This window comes from Sceloporus occidentalis, unplaced genomic scaffold, assembly GCF_023333645.1.
Source record: "Sceloporus occidentalis isolate IW3139 unplaced genomic scaffold, rSceOcc1.0.p SCAF_35, whole genome shotgun sequence".
NCBI classification, from domain to species: Eukaryota; Metazoa; Chordata; class Lepidosauria; order Squamata; family Phrynosomatidae; genus Sceloporus; species Sceloporus occidentalis.
In genome coordinates, this window is record NW_028317015.1 from 10,451,498 (window position 1) to 10,475,556 (window position 24,059).

The 24,059-nt window shown below is 39.9% G+C and overlaps 1 non-coding gene across 1 annotated transcript; it reads right to left on the reverse strand.

The window, feature by feature from the left end:
* Window positions 1–736: 736 nt before the first annotated feature.
* LOC149298089 (small nucleolar RNA SNORA35) lies at window positions 737–866 on the reverse strand. The gene has a single exon (XR_016272463.1). It is a non-coding gene; the product is annotated as a small nucleolar RNA SNORA35 (small nucleolar RNA).
* Window positions 867–24,059: the final 23,193 nt, after the last annotated feature.

The window sequence follows — 24,059 nt, forward strand, 5'->3', positions numbered from 1 at the left end:
TACTAAACCCACACAAGTTATATATTGTTTTTTTCAGGACAAGAAGGGCTTTCTTCAGACACCAAATTTTTTTCATATGATGTAATTTCCTATAATAAAAATAATAAAATATGACGAAAAATTGAAAAAAAAACACATTTTCTCACTTTTATTTGAAAAATCTTTTATTCATCATAAAAAACTACTGAAAAACCCTGCTAAATAGATTCTACTATTTGTCCCGAGTTTAGAAATACCCAATGTTTTTATGTTTTTTTGCTTTCTTCTACACGTTATGGGGCAATAAGTACAAGTAGCGTTTTGCTAATTCAAAACCATTTTTCTCTGAATCTGGTAATTCTGTCTCTATGTGGTATTTGGGGCATCTTTGAAGCCAGCAAATTAAATTTACCCCACCAAACCATATATTTTTGAAAACTAGACACCCCAGGGTATTTTAGATGCTGATAGTTTAACCCTTTCCATGCGCTAATCCTACCACCAACCCTTGTCAAAGTTTGGGATAGTAATTGTTTTTGGTGTTTTTTTCACATACTTTGTACTTCAGGTGTGAAATTACAGCTCCTGGTATATGTTGCTGTCACACAACACCCAGATATGTGTCCAGCAACATCTCCTGAGTACATTGATACCCCACATGCATGGGTTTGTCAGATTGTTTGGGGGCAAAAGGGCCACATTTGGAACATGAGCAATTCAAATTCAGTAGGAATTTTACATCTGGGTAAAGAAAAATGCTTGTACCCAACTATCAGTAGGGACAGGTTACAAGAAAGCCTGGCCTATCTCCAAGAAGGGATTTGATCTAGCACCTTAAGTGGTCCCTCATGCCACGGAATGGACACAGGGGTCACTTGACAGTGCAAATAAAAACGCTTAAAAATGGTGGAGCAAATAAAAGCTAAAAAACAGTAAATGTAACAAAAAATTAAAAAAAAATACAAAAATGGAGCAGGAACAAAAAAAAAATTAAAAATGGGAAACTGTGTGATACAGCTTGAAGCAGTCACCGACACAGAGTGCAGGTTTTCCAGGGCAATCTGGACAGTAAAATGTGGTGTCCTTTCTTTGCCCCCTGCTGTAGCATACCCTGCATCTCTTTTGGGGATTCTGCTTCTTTGCTGTAGGGGGGATTTTAAAAATAAAATGGGTAGCCCCAATTCTGTTGGTTCCCATCACTACTTGGGGACCAGGTGCATCACGGTACAAGATACCTGAAATTACTTCGAGCTGAAACTGCAAAAAAGACAGCTTCAGCCCAGTGTCTGCTTTTTTGTGCAGCAAAAAAGCGTTATAGGTTGCAATTTGCATTAGATAAATTGCAACCTTCTTGTACCAGGCCTTTGTCTTCCTCATAATGAGGTAGGGCTGTAGGAGTTGATCTGACAGATCAACTCCACCCATGTGCTTGTTATAGGCCCTGATGCACACTGGCTTTGTAGTGACCCCAGCTCTGCCACGGACAGAAACCTCCACGGTTCTCTCATCGTGGATGGTGCTCAGCATGCACACCTCTTTTCTGTCCCTGAACTTCAATGCCAAAAGCTCCTCTTGGCGTAGAGCTGAGGTCTCCCCCTTTCCTAGCCGGGTTCGTACCAGGCGTTGTGGGAAACCCAAGCGGTTCTTTTTTATAGAACCGCAAGCTACCGTATCGAAACAATACAGCAGCTTGAACAAAGGGACGCTTGTATAGAAGTTATCTACATACAAGTGGTAGCCTTTGTTCATAAGGGGGAATATTAGGTCCCAAACAATCTTGGCACTGGTGCCCAGATGATCTGGGCAACCTGGAGGGTCAAGGTAGCTATCCTTACCCTCGTATACCCGGAAGGCATGAGTATATCCTGTCTCGCTCTCGCAGAGCTTATACACCTTCACTCCATACCTGGAGCGCTTGGAAGGAATATACTGCTTGAATCCCAACCTTCCTTTATATTTCATTAGGGATTCATCCACGCAGATATTCTTTCCAGGTGTATAAACCTCTGGAAACCTGGCAGCGAGATGGGTAATCAGGGGGCGGATTTTGTACAGCCTATCAAACTGGGGGTCCTCCTTAGGGGGGCACAGGCTGTTGTCGCTAAAATGCATGAAACGAAGAATCATTTCATACCTTTGCCTAGTTATAGTTTGGGCAAAAATGGGGGTACTAAAGATGGGGCTGGTGCTCCAGTAGGAGCGGATGGAGGGCTTTTTTATAATGCCCATTAACATTGTGAGTGCCCAGAATTTAAGAAATTCTGGCACGTCAATGGGAGTCCATGGCTGTTTTGCCCAAAAGGAATTAGGGCTAGCAGCACGGTGCTGCTGGGCATAAATGTTTGTTTGTGTGACAATGTCTCCCAAGACATCGTCTCCCAAAAAAACCTGCACAAATTGCAGTGGAGTGAATCCTGTAACATCAATATTGATGCCAGGAATTCCAGAAAAAGGAGGGATAGCTGGCTTGTACCTATTAGGCGCTACCCATGCCTCTGGTGCACTGCCACGACTACGTGTGGTAGGCGTCCTAACAGCCACAGATACATCACTAGATGTATCTGTGAACTGACCAACGTCAAAATCTGACGCTGTATCAGTGGCCTCAGAATCTGTGGCCAAAAAGGCATACGCCTCCTCAGCCGTATACCGCTGCATGGTAACAATTGCAGCAAAAATAGTGGGGAAGGAAAGGGTTAATGGCTATAATAAAAAATAAAAAAAAAACCTAAAAAAAGTAAAAAAAACTAAAAAAAGTAAAAAAACATGTAAAAAAAAAACAAACCCAAAAACAATTGCCACTATGCAAGATCACTGTTTATGCAGTGATCAATGGCAATGAAGGGGTTAATATTATATGGGTGGCTCTTATAAGAGCCTTTGGATCAATATATATATATTTTTATTAGGGAATACCTGAAATACCAGAACACACCGATCTGTCTCTCTCCCTCACTAGAAGCAAGTGAAGGAGGGGGGCAGATCCAATACTGATCAAAGGCAATGTTTAGAAAACATTGCCTTTGATTTATCAAATCATGATCACTCTTATGAGTGATCTGACCACTAGGGGTGTTATTCACTGGATGTCCATGACATCCAGCAACACCCCCCCGATGATGTCAGCAGGCTCCGCCCCCCGGCTTGATGGGCGCCGCCATCTTGAAACACCGCGTGTGTTTCGAAGACACCGGCACCGGGAAGGTAAGTTGAGCATTTAGGAAGCGATCGCGAGTCGCTTCCTTTGCTAAACAGGTGTTGCAAAGATGCCTCGATACTGAGGCATCTTAGCAACACCAGCTAAGCAAAGGAAGCGACTCGCGATCGCTTCCTAAACCCGTTTTTCGGCGGCGGGCGCCGCCATGTTTGAAAGACGTGCAGTCTTTCAAACATGTTTTTTTTTTGCTCCTAGGAGCGATCGGGGGGGGGCGGGAATGTTTTTTTTGGTGTTGCTCAATGCCTCGATGTCGAGGCATTAGAGCAACACCGTTTGAGTGAAAAAAATCGATCACGGATCGATTTTTTCACCCGTTTAAAGACGTGCCGGTCCTGGCACGTCAATTGTCATAATCGTCACGATTTTCAGTGACGTGCCCGGACCGGCAATTGTCACGAAGGGGTTAAAGCCCCCCTTATATGCCACTCGTACCCTCCCCCGACTTACCAGTGCTTCTTTAGACTTCTCCCCGTGCTCAGACAACTTGAGCAGCTGCTGCCGGCACCTCCGCCAGGGCTTCTATGAATGAGTACCGGAAGGTCGTGTGATGCCGGTGCTCCATCATATAAGCCCCGGCAGAAGTGGAGGTTGCAGACGCCGACCGGCTGCTGGAGAGGAGGATCCTGGTCCCCTGCAGCGCTGCAGGGGATCTGGATTTTAGTCTTGAAGTCAGACCTCTATTTGAGGTCTCATTAGAAGACGACCTTGAATACCAGACAATGGTTATTTTTCTGAAAAAAGCCTTGTCTTATAATCGGGCATATATGGTATTATATTTAATATATTTTTCAATTTAACAATGTAATACTTATGAATTATGAACTAATAATGTATTTGTTTATTAAATGGATTCATGCCTTCACAAATGTATCAATTCTCATCATTAACATATATTAAACGTATTGATCAATACTTTATTAAAAACCTTTTCTATTTATTACATATACCGTATTGGCACGATTATAGGCCGCCGCCCCCTAATCAGGATTTAGCGCAGAGATAAGCAGTTCCAGGACACCCGACAGGTGTTTTTTTTGTTTGTATCCTTTTCATCTTCCTCTCTGGCAGCCGGTGGATGTCTGTGCGATTCACGCTGACAACCTCTGCTATTAACCCCTTAATGACAAAATGCATTGTTTTCAATGGGTTTAGGGACCGCCCATTGTCCTTAAGGGGTTAACAAAGCATGTTGCCAATTTTCTTCAGAATATGCATGAATAATCCACTATAAATAAAAGTACTACACCTCAGGTTTATATATAAAATAAGCCAATATTGATTTAAAAAAAATATATAAACTCAGGGTATCAAACAGTTAAGGTTACCTTAATTAGTTGCTTCCTAAATCAGGTTTGTGGAAATGCCTATCAACTTCTTCAATCAGTGGATGGACACAATCCTGTGTTTAAAGAAGAAAAAAATGCATCACACAGTTACGATTTTTGCTCTCAGGTCTAAAAAGAAAACCTGTCAGTTTCAAAATACTGACAACCTAGAACAGCTTCCAGGTGACAAAGTACTTACTGTCCGGCGACCTTGAGGATTTTTTTTTTTTTTAATTTTTAGTATGAAGTCTACACTACTAGAGAGTAATGTGGGTACTAGTTAACATGGGTCCTGGCCTTTTTCCTGCACAGAACCTGACATCAAATGCAACATCATTCTACAACAGATTTTTTCCTTCAAAGAGACCTTGGTTTAACTGTGTACAGTCGTGGCCAAAAGTTTTGAGAATGACACAAATATTAATTTTCACAAAGTCTGCTGCCTCAGTTTAGGTGATGGCAATTTGCATATACTCCAGAATGTTATGAAGAGTGATCAGATGAATTGCAATAAATTGCAAACCCCGATTTTGCCATGAAAATTAACTTAATCCCAAAAAACATTTCCACTGCATTTCAGCCCCAAAAAGGACCAGATGACATCATGTCAGTGATTCTCTAGTTAACATAGGTTAGAGTGTTGACGTGGACAAGGCTGGAGATCACTCTGTTATGCTGATCGAGTTAGAATAACAGACTGGAAGCTTTAAAAGGAGGGTGGTGCTTGAAATTATTGTCCTTCCTCTGTTAACCATGGTTACCTGCAAGGAAACACGCGCTGTCATCATTGCTTTGCACAAAAAGAGCTTCACAGGCAAGGATACTGCTGCTAGTAAGTTTGTACCTAATTGTTGTGAAGAATTCATCTGGGTGCCCAGCAAGCACCAGGACCGTCTCCTAAAGTGGATTCAGCTGCAGGATCGGAGTGCCACCATAGCGCAGCAGGCAGGTGTGAGTGCATCTGCATGCACAGTGAGGCAAAGACTTTTGGAGGATGGCCTGGTGTCAAGAAGGGCAGCAAAGAAGCCACTTCTCTCCAGGAAAAATATCAAAGACAGACTGATACTCTGCAAATAGTACAGAGATTGGACAGCTGAGGACAGGAGTAAAGTCATTTTCTCTGATGAATCCGAATGTTTGGGGCATCTGGAGAAAAGCCAAGGTGAGTGCTACCATCAGTCCTGTGTCATGCCAACAGTAAAGCATCCCTAGACCATTCATGTGTGGGGGGTTGCTTCTCAGGAAAGGGAGTGGGCTCACTCACAATTCACAACTATGAATAAAGAATGGTACCAATACATTCCTCAAGAGCAACTTCTCCCAACCATCCAAGAACAGTTTGGTGACAAACAATGCCTTTTCCAGCATGATGGAGCACTTTGCCACAAGGCAAAAGTGATAACTAAGTGGCTCTATGAACAAAACATTGACATTTTGGGTTCATGGCCAGGAAACTCCCCAGACCTTCATCCCATTGAGAACTTGTGGTCAATCCTCAAGAGGCGGGTCGACAAACAAAAAAGCAAATTCTGACAACATTGATTATGCAAGAATGGGCTGCCATCAGTCAGGATGTGGCCCAGAAGTTAACTGACAGCATGCCAGGGAGGACTGCAGAGGACTTGAAAAAGAAGGGTCAACACTGCAAATATTGACTCTTTGCATAAACTTAATGTAATTGTCAATAAAATAATTTGACTTATGAAATGCTTGTATTTATACTTCAGTATACCATAGTAACATCTGACAAAAATATCTAAGAACACTGAATCAGAAAACTTTGTTAAGACCAATACTTGTGTCATTCTCAAAACGTTTGCCTATGCCTGTAATAAGTCACTAGCTGAAAGCCCAAATTGAGGTTTCTTAGGAGTAACTCCTCTGTATAGCTACCTTGAGTTTTGATTGAGGGGTACATCAGTTTGCACAAAGTGACATATCTACTTTTTTCCCTGTGTCAAGAAGACTTGCCTGAATTTTAAGCTTCTTTCCATGAAAAGACCTGACTCTTATGATTTATTTGTTGTTGGGGATGCCCCAGTAATGCCAAAGTCTCATTTCTACACAAACATTTTAGGATACACGTATTGGAGAGTCTTGGGAGTTGCATTAATTAACTGAAGTTAACCCTGTTGACTATGGCTAAATTATATGCCAAAACATAATATGAACAAAAATGATTTATAAAAATACACACAAAAAAGAAGCCTTGCATATGACAAGTCTCCCTTAAAACTGGACATTTCTATGGTCCGAGTCCTGAATATAGGGGAATATGTGTATATATAAGGATGTTTTGTTTTCAATATTAATACAATATATACATATATATATATATATATATATATATATATACACACACACACACACACACACACTACATATTATATACACATATATATATAAATAAATGTGGAGAAAACTAATCAAGGCAATAAACTATATATTCACATTTAAATACATAGTATGACATACCAATGTTTTAAGATGTTAATTCTAATTCCAAGTACATCTCCACACCTATGTACATCTGTTTCAATCATACAATGTAAGGCACTTCAGGGAAAAAAAATTAAAATAAAACCATACTTTACAGTATTGCAATCTTGGCTTCCATCAATTAACCCATCAGATCAGCCAATATATTAATGAATGAAAAAACACTAATGTGTTTACTGTCTAAATATATGCTTAGACAAAGTTAGGATGTTAAAACTGTGAACATAGTGTATTCTGAAACTTACCTGATCATTTGAAGATGGGGAGAGGTCAGAAAAGTCTTTGCTTTCCCAACATGATGTAATGCTTGTATCCTGAAAGGGAGCCTTGCAGCCTGATAGTTTATGTTTATCACCAAGAATGGAGCGAAGGCATTGGTGCAAAGAGGGCAAAGCACCCAATTCCTCTTTGAGCTTTTCATGGTTCTGTGACACCAGTTCAAATAGATTTTTCTCTGTTTCCTCAATTCTATTATCCTTTTTAACCCACATTTTTCTGCGTGGATGCCATGTGTCATAAAAATACTGGAATACCTCAGAAGGGCATATTACTTTAAGGTCATTCAAATATTGATTGTAAACTTTAAATGAGCAAGTCTGTGAAAGGATATGAAGGTAGTTCTTAATCTGAGCCAATACTTTGGTTTCAAGGTTTGATATTCTGTCATACAGGACATTTAAAACTAAATGCATACAGTACCGCACGGAGGCATGTGGTAAACAAGTTTCTAAGTTGATAGGCTCAGATAATTCAGGACTCATGGTTATATGTTTTACCTGGCTGCTTAATGTAGGGACAACCTCAACAACTGAGCTTGTGAGGAAATCAAAAACATCATTTATGCCTTTCTTTGCAATGCAGTAGGTACATGCTTTCCACCCTGCGCCCTTTTCTTCACAAAAAATGGTGTACAAATCAAAACTTTGACTAAATTCTAAGAAAACATCTATAAAAAGGCATTCCGGGTATTTTTGAGCTCTCTCTATCATTGCAGATGTCATTAGGAATATTTTGTTCACAAGCAATTTGTCTTCCACAAACACAAGTTTGACTTTTGCATTAGGATCTGAAATAAAGAGAGTATCAAGTTCTGCAAGCACTTGGGTACGGTCTTCAAATGCCCCAGATCTAAAGCGCAGAAGTCTCTTTAAATCACCAGGTTCAAGAAATTTTCTAGATATGTTATTTGCAACTTGCGCTGGCAGTCCTACTGTAGATGAGAGCTTACATTTCTTTGAAGGGGGTGCTACATCGGTTTCTTCGTCATTGTGGGTATGCTGCAGGTTACTTTGCGTAATAATAAGCTTATCTTTTTGTGGTCCGAGTGCCAGTTCAACAAAGGCTGAGCAACCATTCCTATAGCAAACAAAAAAAAATTAAGAAATTGAGCTGCTATTGCTAAATCAGTCATTTCTTCATTTTTGAAATCCAACACAGAATGATACATTAAAACAAATCATGCCTTAAATGCAATCTTATTTCATTAGCGTACCATCCAGCACAATAAGGTAATCATCAAATAAAACCAAACAATACAGTAGTTACATAGAATAGAACAAAAACTGGGATTGTGCTTGCTTGCAGCTGCTTCACAACTTAATCCAGGAGTGACAAGCACTGCACTAGAGGAAAAGTAATTCAGAGCACAAATGTGAGCCTTTTCACCCAAGCCAGAAAGCCCACTGACAGCAGAAATAAACAGATGTAAATAATTTGCTCCATTTAATCTTGAGACATCACAAAAGGGGGGAACAGATAACAGGTGTTTGCTCCCTGATATAGTAAAATCAGAACTGTAAACCAGAATCCAGGCATTCAAAAAAAACCTTCTGCATCTTCACTGAGTACAGTGGATCAGTGTTACATTAAATAGAACAAAAGAAATAAGGGATTTAGCAGAACTGGGCACAGTTGAACAGCTCACTACAAAGCTTCTTTTGAAGCTCAAAAGTCTGTTTTTTTGGTGTGTTTTTTTACCAACAGTGTGGCAAGTGTCCTGAAGAAAAATATACTCACCAACTACAGGAGAGTTGAGCCCAGCTGTACTTCAATGTCAAAGCCAACTGTGAAATGGGAAATATTTCACTGTTGCTCTCTTCAGTAAATGATGACGAAACACGAAGCATAAATTTATCTTTACTACATGTTTCTAAGAAGCAACAAAAATCATCCCAGCTCTGGAATTCCTTCCCATTCAACTTCTCATCTTCTCCATCCTGTATATGAAAACACACAAAAAGAGAAAATAATGTATATAAAAACAGATAAAAGGAGAAAGGAATAATTACATTTTATATAAATCAATGTTTTTGTTAATCAGGACACATTATGCTACACACATACCCAGGGCTCTTCCTCTCTATTGCTACATGTCCTGATTCAGACACCTGAAATGTTGGGTAGTAAGTATTTACCAAGCAGTCAAATTTATGTCATGTCCTCACATTGGATATCTGACTACAGATGTTCTTTCTGAACTGGTATCCACCTATAAAACAGAGTGTACAGGGGGCAATCCCACCTTGTTATAAAAGCTGCCTATTATGCTTGTTAATCTAGATATACCTGCAGAACCACAGGTTTGCAAGGCCCAATCTGTAAATAAAAAGATCTGTAAAAACAGAATGTTCTTTGTTACTAAAAGAAAACTCAGAAGAACAAGCAACATGCTTCTTACTTTATCTACATAAACATAACCTGCCCAACAATGGTTTTGGAGAACACAAGATATTACATGTACAAATCAATAATTAATCCCAAATAAAAATAGAATGAGTATTACCTTTTGCATAGAATCAACAGGAACTTCCCCAGAAGCATGATCCTGTTCCATAAATTCTACAGATGATGTGGTCTGGAGATCCCAGGATGACAACACACTTTTTTCCAACAATTCATCATGGTTAGGGTCAGTGGATTCCACTTGATCCTGATCTTCATTAAGGACTGCTTGTAAACACTGCTGTAAAGAAAGAAACGACCCTATCTGTGTTTTTAAATATTGATGCTTAGTTTTCACATATTCAAAAATAGAATTCTCCACGTCACTGGTTCTGGTATCATTTTCACGCCAAAATTTCCAGCATGGGTGCCAAGTGTCATAATAGTACTGAAAAACTTCATCAGGACATGCTCCCTTTAGGCTACCGAGATGTTGCCGGTATAGCTCAGTTGAGGACGACTGGGCAAGATTGACAAGCAAGGTCTTAATTTGTGATTGTTCCATTTGGCTCAGAAAAGAAATTTTATGATGCATTCTATCCAAGACAAGCGGAAGGCAAGCTCTCACTGTGGCAGTTGGAAACAGCAACTCTGTGTCTAATTGATTAAAAATTTCAGGACTCACTGTAACATATTTTATTAAGCTGCTTAAATTGGAATGACTTTGGATAACAGAGTTAAAAAAAAACTTTATACACTCTGAAGAATCCTTCCTTGCAATACAGTGGGCACATGCTTTCCAGTTGAAACTCTCATCCTGGCACAGAATGGAATACAAATCAAATTCCTGGTTTAGACCACGAAAGAAGTCTATGTAGATGTGTTCATGAAAATGCTGTAGCAGGTTGTGCATCGCAGTGGTCATCACAAACAGTTTCACAATACACTTGTCCTCTGAGTAAACCAGTTTAATTTTTACAGCAGGGTCAGAATTGAAAAGGGATTCCAGTTCATCTAGTAATTGTGATTCACCAAGTAAGCAGTTTACGCGAAGGAGCTTAGTCAAGTCACTTCTATCCATAAATTTATCATGAGGAACATCAAATTGTACTGTAGTAGGTGGTTCAACATATGATTCTGGTTTTCTTGTAAAACGAGGTGGCAGGTCAATTTCAGAGTCATGGCTGTGAATGAGGTCAGCTTTTGTAATTATCAGCTTGTCTTTTCCAGGGCCCAATTCCAAATGTATAGTTGCAGGACACCGTTTCCTAAATGGTACAAAACAAAAAACCAAAAACATACGAACAATTAAACAAGCCATAGCTTAAGATATTTTAGTTCAAACAAGAAATTATACAATAAGTTATAGTGGCATCACTTTGCCAAGTATGACATTGTTCACAACATAATTTATGAAAACCAGATACTGAAGATAAATGTTCTTAATTAAGACTTTTGTACATGTGTTGTGTTGCTTAGCCGTTTTAAGACACTTCACAAGGAACGTAAAGCCTATTTAGATTGGATCTCATTATGTAGCAAGAGGTATATGCAAAAGACTAACTTAAAAGGTGAATAAAAGAAAATCAAACTTGATAAACTTGTAAAATGTAAAAGTAATTACTGTAAGTAATAGATGTACCTATGAGCTAGTTTTTCACCCAATCATTTTTTGATTTTCATTTACTTTAAAATTTAACCATTAACTGATATAATGGGAAGTTTAAAACAAACACATATGCCTTTGCTATGAAAATATAATATTCATCAGGAAACCTGAATTAACAGCAATACATCATTAATATTCTTAACTCCGTCTAATTTTAAATATTGGACGTGTGATTACATTCATTATAATTAAATTTCCACTGAATCAAACAGAATGCTTGGGGACAGTATTTAAAGTGTTAAACATATTGGCACATTGTAAAGTACTTTGAGGAATTAATCTCTCTGGTGCCTGGCATTTAAATAAGGGATGAACCGAAATGAAAATTCAGGATTCACTTGGCCCAAACTGAAATCGAAAATGATCCCCTCCACCTTTAACCCCTTGATGACAATTGCCGGTCCGGGCACGGGAAAAACATGTCGTTAACGACAAATGACGTGCCAGGACCGTCATTTGTTAAAACGGGTACCCAAACGTTTTATCCAAACGGCGTTGCTGTAATGCCTCGACCTCGAGGCATTCAGCAACGCCATGATCGGAATCAGGGGCCATGTCTGGCCCCTCCCCGGGGCGTCAACATCCGCCATACAATGTATGGCAGCGGACGTCCGTTTTAAAAGCGTTTAGGAGGCGATCAACAATCACCTCCTAAACTTAAATGGTGTCACTGGAATGCCTCGATCAGGAGGCATCCAGCGACACCAAACACTTACCTCTTGATGGACTGTGACCGCTCCGGAGAGCGGTCACAGCCGCAGCTGCCGGTGATCTTCACCATCAGCAAGATGGCGGCAGCCCGGGAAAAAAAATAATAAAAGATGAAAAGGTTCGCTAGACGGTCTCCTGACCCTCTAGAGAACTCTGGCTCCACTTGCAGGTTGATTACAGGTACTGCATTCAACCATGCAAGTCAATGGAGCCCAGCTTTCTAATCAGTGTGATTAGAAAAAATTAAAAATAAAATTAATAATAATTAGAAAAAAAACTGTAAAAAAACAGTAAAATGTAAAAATAATTTCCCTCTGATGTCACTATCAGGGGAACCTTCAAGTTGAAAAAAAAAATGTTAAAAATGTTTTAAAAAAGGCAAAAAAAATGTAAAATATATATATAAAAAATATTTTTGTGAGCAAGTCCTAAAATTAGCACATTAGCTTAAAACAATTCTCGCATGGAAAGAGTTAAAATACTGGCATATTAAATGCCCATGGGGTGTCTACTTTTAAAAAATGTATGATTTGATGGGGTAAATTGAATTGGTCGGATTGAACAATGTCCCAATTAACACGGGGGGGAAGGATGGCCACACATCTAATTTCCAATTAGAAAAATGCACACATGTGGCCTTTTAGTTCCCCCCAAAAATGACAAACCCATGCATGTGGGGTATCACTGTACTCAGGAGATGTTGCTCAACACATATTGGGGTGTCGTGTGACAGCGGCATATACCAGGAGCTGTAAATTCATACATAAAGTAGGTGTGTGTGGGAAAAATACACACACAAAAATACTACTGCAAACTTTGAAAAAATGCTGGTGGTAAAATGTGTTCATGCAAAGAGTTAAAATACCAGCATTTAAAATACCCTGGGGTGTCTAGTTTTCAAAAATATATGGTTTTGTTGGGCACACTGAAATGGCCCGGCTCAAAGATGTACCAAATAGGGCATGGGCAGTGGATCCCCAAATGCCAAAGTTCAACATTGAAAATGCGCATGCCCCAAATGTGGCCCTTTTGCCCCCAAACAGCCAGGCAATATCATTCATGTGGGGTATCACCGCACTCAGGAGATGTTGCTGAACACATATTGGGGTGTTTTGTGATAGTGACATATACGAGAACTTTTTAATTCATACCTGAAGTAAAATGTGTGCGACAAAACAAATGCAAAAAAAATGACTACCACAAAGTTTGACAAAGACTGGTGGTAGATATGGTGCATGGAAAGAGTTAAAATACTAGCATTTGAAATACCCTGGGGTGTCTAGTTTTAAAAAATATATGGCTTTATTGGGCATACTGAAATGGCCCAGCTCAAAGATGTACCAAATAGGGCATGGGCAGTGGATCCCCAAATGCCAAAGTTCAACATTGAAAATGCGCATGCCCCAAATGTGGCCCTTTTGCCCCCAAACAGCCAGGCAAAATCATTCATGTGAGGTATCGCTGTACTCAGGATATGTTGCTAAACACATATTGGGGTGTTTTATGATAGTGACATATACCAGAACCTGTTTATTCATACCTAAAGTAAAATGTGTGTGAAAAAACACATGCAAAAAAAAATGACTACCATAAAGTTTGACAAAGGCTGATGGTAGAATTAGTGCTTGGAAAGGGTTAAAATACTAGCATTTGGAATACCCTGGGCTGTCTAGTTTTCAAAAATATATGACTTGATGGGGTAAATTGCATTGGCCAGCTTCAAAGATACCTGAAATGGCACATGGGGGGAAGAATTACCAGATTTGGAAAAAATGGCTTTGAAATAGCAAAACGCTACCTGTACTTTTTGCCCCATAATGTGTAGAAAAAAGCAAAAAAACATAAAAACATTGGGTATTTCTAAACTCAGGACAAATAGTAGAATCTATTTAGCAGGTTTTTTCATTACCTTTTATAGATGAGTAAAAGATTTTTCAACTAAAAGTTAGAAAGTCATTTTTTTCAAAATGTTTCACCATATTTTATACTTTTTTTAATAGTAAATAATATTATACAATCAAAACAATGTCATCTAAAGAAAGCCCTTCTTGTCCTGAAAAAAACAATATCTAATGTGTGTGGGTTCAGTAAACGGGAAAGAAGAAAATTACAACTAAACACGAGCAGCGCAGAAATGTTAAAACAGCCATTGTCACGAAGGGTACAAAAAGTAAAATCAGCCTTTGTCACGAAGGGGTTAAAAAAGTAACCACATTTATTAAAAGTAACACACCAAAATTGGACAACAAAATTCAATAACATACACATATATATATATATACACACACACACACACACACACATATACATACATACACACAGTATTTGCTCGATTATAAGACAACCCCCCCAAAATCTGAATATTAATTTAAGAAAAAACCTGATTATAAGACGACCCTATAGGAAAAGTTTTAGTAGTAAATATTAATGTAAAACTTTTTTCATATTTAATAAAAGCTATGAATGAAATTTTTTTTTGTTTTTTTATTTCCTTTTATTTGCCCCCCCAGTTATGCACATCTGCCCCCAGAAATGCCTTATACTCCCTATATGCCACTCTGCCTCCAGAAATGCCTTATACCCCTATATGCCACTTCGGCATATAGGGGTTAAAAGGCATATCATGGGACAGAATGGCATATAGGGGGGCACTTACACACCCAGACACTAATATACCCACTCATAACACACTTCTAAACCAAGACACACACTTCACTCACTGCGATGCCTCAGCAGGCGCTTACTGCAGCTCCTACGGGATTACGCAATGACGATGTGTGACGCAGCTAGGCCCTGCCTCCTCCAGAAAATTAGAGGTAAGTCTACTGGATCCGCCTATGACTTTGGGATGGCACAGTGCCGCTGGGGCCCCATGGACGGGCCGCTCTTGCCTGCGCTTTTACCGGCGCTCAGCGATAGATGCCCGGTGGAAGTGCGGGCAGCAGCTGAGGTTACCAGACAGGAGGATCCAGGTCCCCTGCAGCGCTGTGGGGGTTTGGATCTTAGTCTTGTAGTCAGACCTCTATTTGAGGTCTGATTATAAGACGAGGGGTCCACTTTTGGTGTGTTACTTTTAATAAGTGTGGTTAACACACCAACATTGGACAAAAAAAATCAATAACAATATTATATATGTATATATGATTACTAACAGCAATCACACTCCTATCATGCCCAGGCAGCCAGTACATGCTAGAACCTGAGCATGATAGGAGTGTGATTACAGGCTCCATATGTCACCCCCACTTCCACATCAATGCTATCACACACACATTAATTTACTAATTTACAAACATTCACTCATTCATTCAGATATTCATTCATTCTTAATCACGCATACTTGCTCATACATCCCTCCCCCACCGCCTTACCAGAACTGCAGATCTCTCACTCGCAGACCTCTGCAGGGACCCTGCTGCTTCAGTCTGTGCCAACAACTACACTTGTCCCGTCCCCAGAGGAAGAAGCAACCGACGCAAGCAGCGGGGTCCCTGCAGAGGTCTACAAGTGAGAAAGTCACGCGGCATGCATTCATGTGACTCGGCCGATTATTTTCGGCCCTTTTTATTTCTGAAAAAATCTGAATATTAATTTAGGAAAAAAAGAAAAAGGCTGAATATAAGATGACCCTATAGCGTAGACGACTTCCGCTGCAGCCGGGAGGAGGCGCGGTTAGCAGCGGGGGTTGTCTGCGTCCATCTCGCATACCTTCCTTGTCTCTGACAGCCGGGGAAAGTTTGCATTGCTGCGGGGGATCTGGATCTTAGTCTCATAGTCAGACCTATTTGAGGTCTGATTATAAGAGAAGGGGTAGTTTTCAGAGCAAATACGGTAATTGGCTACCCATGTTGCCCAAATTCTGTAACAACTGTAAAATGGGGACTTTTTAAATGGATCCTCAGACACTAGTGTCAACCATATAATAAAAATCAAACACCCTTTATAAAATATTATCAATACTGAGTACACTGACAGCCGTATGAATATTTATATAAAAATCTCCAATATGAGCAACACACACGATAAATGCGAGCAAGCGACTTTAGATCGTACAGAAATGAATGTTCCATAGTGCCACTGTGGCAATAAAATGAAATTGTAATCTGCTCGGCAATTGTAATACTTTGCTTATAGCATGAAGCAGAACATTTTAGCAGAAGCAAAAGGGACATGGAAATTGTTGCATACACGCACTTACTCCCTCAAACTTATTGCACAGAACACAAGCTGTTTGCATCTGCCTCTCTGCGCCATGTAATGCGGGAACCTGCCTGAGCATGGCACCCGCGTTACATGGCCCCGAGAGATAGCAGTTGAGGAAGTAAGAGGGTGGCTTAGTGTATACAACAATTTTCTTTACGTCCCTGTTGCATCTGCTGATATATTCTACTTAACGTTACAGAATTTTGAGAGCAGCCAGGGAGCTGAAAAGCTGGGGGAGGCGAGCTGCAGCCAGGTATACCTCCCAGACTCCAGGTAGTAATTTGGAGTCGGCATGGCAATTTGGCGCCCAGGATTAGTCAAGCCCTTATGTAAATATTGGTAAAATATGGCTCTAGACAGGTCGATTGCGATCTCAATGAGAAAAATAAAATGTTCTTCACAAACTGAAAACCATAAACAATGTAGTTTGGTGCATGCAACAATTCAAAAGTGAAAAGTGTACAGTATGAATTGTTATAAGGATACTTTGATAATTAAAGATCTCAACATTTTGCCCATAAAGATTGTGTAATTGTTTATGGTTAAACAAGACTGCATCAAGTCCAGGAGTCCTTAGTATGTTATTTTTTTGTTTTGTTTAGGTTTTTTTTGCTAATTCCAACACTTTTACCTGCTAATATACCGAACCCTGTATTTGTTTATCTATATCACCAGTTAGTATATTAGTTTCTATATTTGACAATCAAGCTTAGCACATCATTGGATAAAATAAACACATATGTAGATGAAAACTTGTTATAGCATATATCGCATATATATGCTAGGGTCTAGATCAGGGGTGTCCAAGTTTTTTCTGCAGTGGGCCACTTCATCAGAATTGTATACGTGCGAGGGCCGCACTCATTTTTCACTGAGAAAATATGGCCTTTAATAAAATATGCAGATTAAAATAAAGTAACTGACAAAACCTTTACTTTCCCTCTCACTGATTTCTGGGCCTAGAAAGGTTTGTGACTGCAAATTCAGGATAATTAAAAATGAAATAGTTCTATTTATTCTAGGGATGCACCAAAATGAAAATTCTGGACCAAAACATTAACGGTTCACTTACCCAAAACCAAAAATGACCCCCCACCTTTAAAAATAATAATAAAAACTCAAATTTTTTATAAAAGTAACACACCACAATTGGACAAAAAAATTAACAATATGACTTGGCATGATAGGAGTGTGATTGCTAACAGCAACCAGAAAATGCTGGTACCTAGGCATGATGGGACTGTGCTTGCTGTTAGCAATCACACTCCTATCATGCCAAGTCAGCCAGTACATGCTGGTACAGGGTGGCTGTAAGTGTTGTGTAGACCCCATACTGCTGGCAGCATCAATACACAAGGAGGGCAGCTAGCTAGGTTTCAGCATGTACTGGCTGACTTGGCATGATAGGAGTGTGATTGCTAACAGCAATCAAAGTTCCATCATGCCAGGTTCCAGCACTTACACATCCATGCTATCACACACACACTCATTCATTCATATACTCATTCATTCACAGATTCATTCCCTCAATCACGGATACTCATTCAAACACCCTCCCCACCCCCTTACCTGCACTGCAGCTCCTCGATGCCGCTCACAGACTTCAGCAGAGGGCGTGGCCTCCCTCTGCGTTCTCTGGTACTGCACAGAGGAAGCAGGACTGGAGCAGAGTCATGTGATGTCACATGAACTCTGCTAGGTTCCGCTTCCTCTATGCAGTACAGAAGACCCTCCCACAGGTAAGTAGCGGGGCATGTTGGACGCCCCTGGTCTAGATCATTACCAAGGATGCCTTGTGTCAATGTGTATTAAGGAGGAGTCTGCAATGCAGGAAAGCAACCACTCCAGGAACACCACTAGACAGTGAGGTCAAAAATGGATAGCCAGGGCCAGGGTCACAAAAATCAGCAAGGTCAAACAAGGATAGCCAGGGTTAGGATCACAGAAATCAGCAAGGTCAAACAAGGATAGCCAGGGTAAGCAACAATAAATCACTAGACAATCTGCAAGCAGTGAAGGAGCTCAATATGGCACAACAACTGAGCACCGAGTAATACTCAGTGCTGGGTTTTAAACGTGCCGCTCGCATGACATCATCCAAGCGTGTTCCCCATCGTCGCTGAGGAGGAATAAAGTTGTTTTAGCATGAGCGCACAGGAGCCGCTATTCAGGAAGAAGCGGAGGAGGGAGCAGGAGAAGCGGTACCGGATCAGGCACCCGTGGTTAGCGGGTACTCCGGTTTTGTGGTTGTTGGGGTCTCTAACAATCTGTCTAGAAGTAGCAGGCATCAGGACCCTGATACGGGAATTTCTGGTTATTGGGTAGCGATTGTACAGAGCTACGGAATTTGATGGCGCTATATAAAACAATAAATAATAATAAAATAATAAATGCCTTTATTCAGTGTTAACAAGGCAATTGCCAGCACGCAGTACTGGGGAGCACTGAAGGAGATTTCCGCATACTCCCTTAACTTTGGGCCAGTTAGAGGGAGATCTGTGATCTCCCCAACTGGCTGCTTCTCTGGTAGCAGGCCTGGTTAAGCACTCCTGGTGGTGCTCAATCCAGAATTAACAGATTACTAGGTAGCATAAAAATAAAAAAACAAAAATACATTTTAAGATATACGGCAAATGTTTGTGTTCAGGATTTACAATCTAACTGTAAGGGTGCCTGATCTGCACACTCTTATGTGACACCACATGATATAAAAATGGGAACCTAAGAGGAAAAACTAGAAATGTCATCTTGACAAACAATTTACATTTGGCATTTGGAGATCCCCTCAGATTATTTTATTTTTGTATAGTGTAAAGTTTTTTTTGTGTTACATTCTCATGTATTTAAATCCTGATTAGTTGTTGAAAGACTACTGCCCCACCCAGGGACAGGTATGACAAGGTATCCAGTTTATTAATTGGTTCTTCTGCGTATTCTCTTGTCAATTGGTCAATTTGTCCTAACACCAAATTTGAATTGTTATTTTATTGTTTCTACCCTCCAAATTATTTTACTCGTCATACCTATTAACCATGGTTTGGTTAGTAACAAAGCTTCGCAAAGGGCTGAATTACTATTACCGTTGTGTATTACATATACAGGGCTGGATAAACCAATGTTTAAAAACAAAAACACAAGTGGGACATAACCTACTCAGCTCCTTTTCAGTTGTCCATAAAGCAGCAGCTTAATAACAGTAATCTTTTCACCCATTTTGCATTGGGTTTAGTGTAGAAGTATTAATTGTCTATTTACTAAAGATGCTATTATGTGGCTGAGTAGGATATGAGTCGTGACCATTGGCATCTGTGCAGCATCAGTTTATAAATACAAGAGTGAGGGGAAAGGGATAAAGGCTAACTGACAGAATAAGAGAAACCAATATGTTAAATACAGAGGGCCCTGCTCTAAGGCTAGGTTTCCACTTGGGTTTTTGTCCTGCGTTTTTTTTCTTGATGAAAAACGCCAAGAAAACTGCCACTGCATCTTTCTGCGTTTTGGCGTTTTTTTCTGGAGTTTTTTCTGGCGTTTTAGCCTGTGGAAATTGCTTTTTTTGACCTTAGGCAGTTTTTTCAGCCTTTACAAGTTAGAAGTTTCACCCAGCTAAAAAAGGGATTAGGATAAATGGCGAGTATCTGCCCCCTGATGTCATTTCCTTGGTAGAGTTCTACTTAAACCCCCCGGCGGACCCTTTTGTCACTTTTCTGTGGTTTGTAAGGCCTGCTTTATTCCGAATGTCTGCTCCTCTAGGAAGATTGGCCCCAAATGATGGTGCAAATTGTTTGCTGTTGCTTTTGGCACGCAGGATCCAGTTGATGCGTCGCGTATGTTTGTTTGTAATGGCATGTTTGTTCCAAATGGTGTAGAATTCAATATGAACTTTGTTTTGTGTGAAACTGTTTGTTTCCAGCCTATTTCTCGTAGGACACACAGATACCGGGTCCATCCTCTGCATTGTAACTGTGGAAAAAACGCCATAAAAAACGCCAAGGCAATAAACCCACATGGCTTTTTCATGGCGTTTTTTCTCTCCCATAGACTTCTATTGGAGAAAAACGCCAAGATTTCCTTGCAAAAAACGCCAGAGTGTCAACTGCCACAGAGCCCAAAAACGCCAAAGAGGACTGAAAAAACGCCAAACAAAAAAACGCCAAGTGGATATGGCATTCTGCGATTTCCTATTGAAGAACAGCTAACATCTGGCTGCTGCGTTTTTTCACTAAAAAAAACGCCAGGTGGCGCTATTGGCGTTTTTATGGGCGTTTTTAGCTAAAAAAAAACAAGTGGAAACCTAGCCTTAGGCTTACAAAAAAAGCTGACATAGAAACACAGAATTTGACAGCAAATAAGAACCACTCAGCCCATCTAGTCTGCCCATTAACAAGCAATACAACTGTTCAGCCAAATTACCTGGTGTAACTGCTGCATCCAAGTTGAACTGTACTGTACTTTAGAGACTGAATTAGCTCCTGATTCATATCCTCATTGCTCAGGAGTACTGAATTGCGAATTACAAAAATAACTTTGTGTTCTTCACACCAAGTGTTCAAAAACGTGTGAAATTCTTCCCAACTGTAGAACTCCATGTGTTCCAATCCATTTTTAGGAATCTCTTCACATAACTATAAAGTAGAATAGTAACATAGTTAATGTTTAGGTTTTTTTTTTTAAAAGCATATATGCCTGCTCAAGGTGTTTGGGGTACAACACAAAAAAAGGGTTTGTGTCTCTTTAGGTAGAACATGTTTTCATCTACACATTTCCTAGCAATGGGTTAGTTCAATAAGATTGCTCTGCAAGAATCTCAAGTCCAGGATACAAACTTTATAGTCGAATATTGCAGGTAAATGGTGATCCTTCATCATAACATTACTTTTATGAGGACAGGACTGGACATTTCAAATATTAGTATATGCTCCTGTCGTTGATGTGGCCAAATATATCTTCCTTTGCCCTTTCTTCATAGATATCACTCCCCATCTTTTCTCTGTAACTCACTTATAATCTCATTACTTACCCTCACTTTCTGTTCTCAGTTTAGCTCCCCCTACAATCTGTAGGAGAGAAGGCAGGTTAGTTGAACACTTACTTCATGTCACCTTCCCTTGCCTCACATATCCTCTCTCCTCCTCTGACTCCCCTTTCCTTATCTACCCTCACCAGGGGCTGAGCCTAGAGTTAGTGTCTCTTGAGTGCAGTATTACTTCCGTACCCCTCCTCATGCAGATTACCTCCATCTAGTAATTTAGAAGGAATAAGATTTGGAATTTCTACACTCACTATCAGCAAAGGTCAGGTGGTAGCCAAGTCAACTGTTATGTAGACTAAAACATTGGAGCAGAACAGGAAACACTCCTTCCCTAGAAGGAGGGGGAAAGGGTTTCCACCATGGCTACAAAGCAACACAGCAATGCCCGATAACACTCAAGGTCAAGTAAAAAGTAGCCAAACATCAGAAAGACAAGGGCTAACTGCTCAAAAAAAATAAAATAAATAAAAACACGCCTAAAAGGCATTTTGCCGACCCACAGTGGTTTTGTCTGGGTCATGCAAATTTCAGAGCAGGAGGGGAGGCATATCAGAGCAGAGAGGTGATGGATGGGGAAGCGCAGAGGAGTTAGAAAGGGTTGGAGAGGATCAGATGGGAGGTGGTGGCCCAAGGGAGAGGGGTGCGAGTCAGAGTAGAAAGGAGTTAGAGGGTGCTGGTCAAAGCAGTGGAGAAGATGGGTTGGAATAGAATGGGAGGTTGCGGTACAGAGCAGAGGGAAGTTGGAGGAACAGGTAAGAGCAGAGAGGAAAGCAAATGTCTGGGAGGATAAGAGGAAGCAATAGAGGACACAAGATTAAGAAAAAATAGCAATGGCAATGAATAATACAACCCACATACCTGTTCAGAAACAGCAGACGGCATTTCATTTGCATGATGGGAATCCAGGGATGGTAAGTCATCAGGCACACTTCTTAATTCATGTGAACCATAAAGAATGACATGCAGGCAATCATCTAATGAAAGTGAACTCCCCATTTCTGTTACCAGGGTATAATGCAAAGACATGACATACGAAAAAATAGTTTTCTCTGCTTTCAGTCTCTTGTTGTCTTTTGTGCACCACAATTTTCTACTTGGATGCCAGGTGTCGAGGTAGTAATGAAAAGCCTCTGCAGGACATAGTGCCTTTAATTCATTCAGGTGCCGGTTGTACATTTTTAAAGAACGTGTATGGAGCAGAATATGCATAATTGTTTTAATTTGGGCCAGGGCAGCCTTCTGTATATTAGGCAATTTGCTCTCTAAAATTTGTATAACCAACAAAATGCAATGTCTTATTGTTGCATTGGGTAAAAGTGTGCCCATGTTTAAGGAATCTGTTATTGCTGGGTGTACAGTGATATATTTGATCTGAGATTTCATTTTAGGTATACTTTGTAAGACAGACACAATTAAAAACCTCAGTACATCAGAATTGTTTTCCCTCGAAATGCAGTAGGCACAAATCTTCCAGTCTGAGTTGTCGTCTTCACAGGACACACTGTACAAGTTAAAGCCAGGTATTACACTAGTTAAAAGATCTATATAGAGATGTTCAGGAAATTTCTGAGAAACCTCTTGCATCGGGGAAGACATAATAAAGATGTTTTTGACCAACACTGCATCTTCTACAAACACCAATTTTATTTTGGCAAGAGGGTCGGTAATAAAAAAGTTGTCCAATTCTGTAAGAACTTTGGAGTGATCTTTAATAGAACTAGAAGTGATACGTAAAAGCCTGGACAGATCAATGCGATCCAAAAACTTCCTTGAGATATCATTTGAGATTTGTGCAATACCCGCAAGGCTTAAAGACCTGCCTTTTTTCTTCTCTGGTTGAAGTGCCATACTTTGGAAATCCAAATAAAATGATCAAACGTCTTCTATGGCTAGACTTTTCTTTGTTAAAATTCACAATGCCAATAACGTACACACAGCTTCTATAAAAGAAAAAAAGTAGTAAATTAGAATATATGTGTTAGAGTAGATGTGTTCCTATCCAATAAGAAAAACTATCGCCATATAGAATACTAACACCAGTTAAATTATTTTAGTCTTATGTATCCCAACACATTGATAACAGTAGATACTTACATAATACATTCTCTAAATTATTAGGGAGATGCCTCTCCCCTTATTAACTAAGCATTTCTTAGGGCCAGCACAACCCATCTTGCATACAAGCTCAATGGGGGTTAGCCTTTCATTGTATATCATGAAGTCAATGAAACATCTGATGCAGTGAATAACTTCATATGCTTAACATGACCATAAAGACAGAGACAAATACTTGCATAAGACTACTACAGTAGTAACACTTCCATATCCAGAACTCTCTAACCTGACCAAAAATAGAATTACCTGGTACAGGAGATCACATCAAACACCAACAAACTCCAGTGATTTTTACCACATGCAAATTGGTATGAACTTTATTTTGTTATTGCAGTAAAACTCCTACAATATAAATCAATTTCCTTGTCATATCCTGTTTGCATTATTGCAACCCCCTACTAATGAGCCTCCAATCTCACACCGTTTACCACTCTAATCTATTGTGAACATTTCTGCCAGACTAATGTGTTTTACTCCCATCGCTCTTCATCTGCTGCACAACTGTGCTAGTCTCTCCATTGGCTCCCTATACTCTCCCTAACTAAACTTAAATATCTAACATAGAAACATAGAACTTGACAGCAGATAAGAACCATTCTGCCCATCTAGGCTGTACCGTTTCTGGTGGTGAAACTTAGACCTTAACCCCTT